The sequence below is a fragment of the Taurulus bubalis genome (assembly GCF_910589615.1).
Source record: "Taurulus bubalis genome assembly, chromosome: 3".
Taxonomy (NCBI): Eukaryota; Metazoa; Chordata; class Actinopteri; order Perciformes; family Cottidae; genus Taurulus; species Taurulus bubalis.
In genome coordinates, this window is record NC_136591.1 from 14,195,165 (window position 1) to 14,200,056 (window position 4,892).

A 4,892-nucleotide genomic window follows, 5' to 3' on the forward strand; every position below is an offset into this window, starting at 1 on the left:
GGTGGATGGAGAGATGGACGGAGGAGCAGAGAGGACTGGTGATTGGTCAGGGAGGAAGGTGATGGAGCGATGCTGCTGGCTATAACAATTCTTCATTTCAACGGTTCATCATTTAAATTCTTGTTTTTACACGTCCTTGTAGCCTACATTTCCTTTTACTCAGTGGGTTATTTTCATTGCCTCTGTGATTTTGTTTATTTATAGTTGCTAGTGTATTTAAAGGTTATGTTTAGGGTATAATCAGGACGCCTGGTTGTGCCAGGCCTGGGAGCACAGATAAAGCTGGGAGGATCCAATGGTTTGTATTTCCTTAGATACATTTTGTGAAGTACTTATTTGCCATCAACCCATATGCTAGCCATAGCTGAATCTGAAAACATGGACCTCGTAACAGTCCCAAAGAAGAGTGAGAGAGAATTAGTCATTTTCTCTTTTCTTTCTTACTACCGGTGGAGTCGCCCCGTGTCCCAAAAAAACGTTCTGTGTATGTTTTGTCCGAAAAAGGAAACATGCTACAAGTAGTTGCGTAACTTTAAGAATCCGTAATCGCCTCCAAATAATGGATATTGATCTACAAAATCTGATTCTGGGTATGATGGCAAACAGGAAGTTCAATATCGCACTGCTCCTTTTGAATAAGATGAGACAGAAGTTTCATTATTTATTCTTTGTTCAACACACATCCTCTAAACAAGTGCCAGTTTTTAGGTTTCGTTGTCAATAATCTGAAAATCTGTTAATCACAATGAATATTGATAGCTTAAAGGTCACAAAATTGGTCTGTTTTTAAAAGAGGATCACATTTGAATGAGCTTGATCCAGCACCATTCAGTAGTCTTCACACTGGCTGACTTATTTAAATGTACACGTCTATTTATTGTGAATGTTCAGGTTTTAAATTGACGTTTTTGTATTTTATTTGACCACTCATATACACTCCATGGTCCAGAAATGAAAACCTTGTCTCACGTCTGCGGTGGAAAAAGGATTCATCTGCTACGAGAGCTCGTTGTTGGAGTAATGCCGCCTCGAGCCAGCAGTTTGTGTTTACATTCACTTTCTTTGACATTTCTGAAATCCACATTTAAAGCATTTCATTGAGCAGCCTTAAATCTTTTAAATGAGACTGATTGTAACAGAAGGATTTCTTTCTTAGGGTTTTTCCCCGGATAGAACTATGTAAAAAAAAAAAGAAAGTTCTTTAAGTTTATTTATTTCTTCATTTCCAGATCAATTTCCTTGAAAGAAGTGTTCAATATGAATGACTGGAAAACTGACAGGAAAGTACATATTTATGTATTATTTGAAACTTGAATTGTTTGACTGTTGACATTACATTTCATTTGACAAATGTCCTACTTTGATTTTCTTGGACCAACGTGGTCCCCCTTGGCTAGGGGGGACTTTAAGATGGCGCAGGCACCGGACGAAAGGTCAAGGGGTCAATAAAGTCATAGGAGGAGGTGGATTTACACGGTCACGTGACGCCACAGGATCCAAAAAGACATTTCCCCATTGACTTACAAGTCTTTTTTGTAGGTGTCAGTATGGTGCCATCCCAGTGTTAAAGCAGCTAGACATTATTGACCTATTGACCCCCACGTATGTGTATGGCGACACCCTTCACACCGAACATCAAAATCCTCGAGTTTGAGGTCGTAGAATGTGGGGAAAATGTGTGGAATTTTACAAGTGAGATCTGTTTTTTTAGTACACTGGAATGCTGAGTCGCCTTCCCCTGAGTCCGGCTGAACACAGCCGCTGCTGTTCTTTGTCTGAATGTGTCTTTTATTCCGTTCCTCGGTGTGGAACCTCCTCTCAGTGTGCGAGGAAGCTCATGTTGTGTCACATGTTGGGAATCTCCCGGATTTCTGCCCACTTTGATGGCAAATAAAGTTTTGCTGGATGACGCGTTGGTCTGTTTATCAATTAGTAATCTGTTCGTTACAGAACATCTTTCATCATTTGGAAAAATATTAACGGGAAGAAAAAGCCTGGCAGAGTTTGTTGTTTTTGAACAACATACGTTCAATCAGTGGTGAAAGTATGTTTGCTCAAGTATGTATTGAAGTACACTTATGAGTATTTGTATTTGCTGTTGCTTTATGCTTTTACTCTTACATCGTCAACTTTTGACTGCATTACTTTACAGTTACATGTTACTAATGCAAAAATAATTATTGACACATAAATGAAGCTACCCAGTAGTATGTAAAGTAATTTGAATATGTTCCTCCTTTACCAGGTGCAATATTCAAGGGATACATATATTAATATATCAATGAGTATAATGCAATAATGTAATTTACATTATTACCAAATGTACCATTCTGTGCAATGAGTACTTTTACATTTGGTACTTTAAGTATATTTTGACGTTAATAAATCGGATTTTGAACTCCACCTTAACGTTGCGGTACGTATTACTGACCCTTTAACCCTGGGGGACATTTTTGGTCTTGATTTTCAATGTTTTAATTATTTTAACTGCGCTATTGTGTATATGGCATACATTTTGGCAAGGATGTGAGGGTTGGACAGCTAACTGTCTATAATAAACACTCAGGCCCTTAAGGACAACATTTTCCTGTTAAAACCACAATGTTTGATCCCACAGCCGTAACAGCATGAATGCTGTGGATAATCATTCATATCCCCCATACTTTGAAGAAAGGTATGAAAATCCTCCTAAAAATTCTGATAATTTATAAATACTTGGTAATGATCAGGACAGAAGTGGTTTAAAGCGAGAGTAAAGTTAAGTCAGAAAAAGTGTCAAACAAAATGTCAATATAGTATTTTATAGCACTTTGAGGTAACACATTTACCTTTGAGGACAAAAAAAATATTAAATATGAGCCTGCACAAAATATTTGAAATACATTTAGTTGCTAATCACTGACTGTGCAGCATTTAGTATAATTATTTTTCATAATAAACTTTTGGACAAAGAAAAATACATTTTCTCTTGTTGCACGCATCTCATTCCATAAATACACAAACACTGGCACACAGGGATTTCCACTTTTCTGTGAATTAAAAGTGCACATCGGACTAAAATGACATCTTCAAAAGCATAAGTTAAGAAAGCAAAACATGGGCATATGAACAATATCTAAAATTTGAACAACAATCTTCCTTCATTTCTCCAGGAGGCGTGCTGAAGGAGCGATGTAACGTTCAGGTGACGGTTTGTCGTTACATAGCTGTCACTTTGTCCTTTCTGTCGTCTTCGATGTTTGAATATGGAACCGCTGTCAGAGGAAGCAGAGACAGATATGAATAATCATCAGGAACAATTTGATCGTTGAATCTGTCTGCAGACGTTCCGACTATTTGGAGGCGATTACGGATTCTTAAAGTTACGCAAATACTTGTAGCTAGTTTCCTTTTTCGGACAAAACATACACAGAAGTTTTTTTTGGGACAATTTTTCCTAGTACATGGCTATTAAAGCATCAACTCGAGCCATATATTAACAGTGGAGAAAAGGACAAACCGTCAAGGATAACGCTGAAAATTAAATCAATAAAAAAATTAAGCGTGAATGAAATTGAATTAGGATACAAAGGGATCAATGCTGCCTTTAATACTAATATTAATTTCTGTAGCGCTTGATATCCGCCTGCAAATATGTGGGTCGGCCTCTAATGCTATTACTATTAACTAATACTATTACTATGGGGTCCATCTTTGATTATATTCACTTTTAAAGGGTCACTTCAGTATTTTTCTAAATGACAAAATGTTTTCTAAGCATTATGGAAAGAATATTACAGAGGAATAAAATATGTTCCTTGCTGTTGTCCCCAGTCGTCACTTAGACATGAAAATATGTAGACACTGATATCATTTAATCTTATTCAGATTTAAAAATGTAGTTTGAAAAAGTAAACAAATACTGGAGTGAAATAAATTAATGGATTCATTGTGAGTAACAATGAATTTGCTGATGAGTCATCATGTAAGCAGCTGGTAAGGTGGTGCTAACTCTAACAAGTTTATAAACTCTAATATTGTCATCTGCTTTTAAATGTAGTCCCGAGGTCAACGATCTGTTTGTTTGAGTATTTTTCCCGTCTCGTGAACGTAATCTTTATTCTCCGTGAGCAATAATAATCATTCTTACTTGTAGATTTCATGCTGAGCTTTTTCTCGTGAGACTTGTTTTTCCTGCGGACAGAAAGAAGAAGCGAGGTGAGAGACGTCCAGATGACGGGATGGACGAGACACGGTGAGAGGCCGGTGCTTTTAGACAGTGAAGGTAGAGTGAAGACAGTAAATCACATCCTAACCCTTCCAAGTGCTGATACTGCATGCGCCCAGAAATCCCCGCCCCAAAAAAGGTAATGACACTGTAATTTTCTCTCACCCACTGTGAGAAGACTGCTGCCTCTGAATTACATAAACTTGTGACCTGCAAGGAAAATGCAGGAAAATTATCTGGGCCTTGATGAGAGTGGATTTAGTTTGTGTTTAGGACAGCGGCAGTGACCTCAGGCTGACCCCTCAGGGTCGGTCAGCAGTCATGAGGCGCGCACACACACACACACACACACACACACACACACACACACACACACACACACACACACACTACACACTCTACAGAAAAGGATTAGGGCCACATGTAAAAAAAAAATTCTGGGATTAAAGTCAGAATTCCGACTCTAATAATTCTGACTTTACGCTTATAATGCTGAGTTTAAAGTCAGAATTCATACCTTATTCTCAGAATTGGGAGATTAATGTCAAAGTTCTGATTAAAAATAAAAAAAAAGAATCAAAACTCCTATTTTCTCTCCTTTTTTCCCATGTTGCCCTAATCCTCTTCCGTACCCATCCTCACATAAAATGCTTTGATATTTGCAAAGAACAGAACCAGCTGGGAC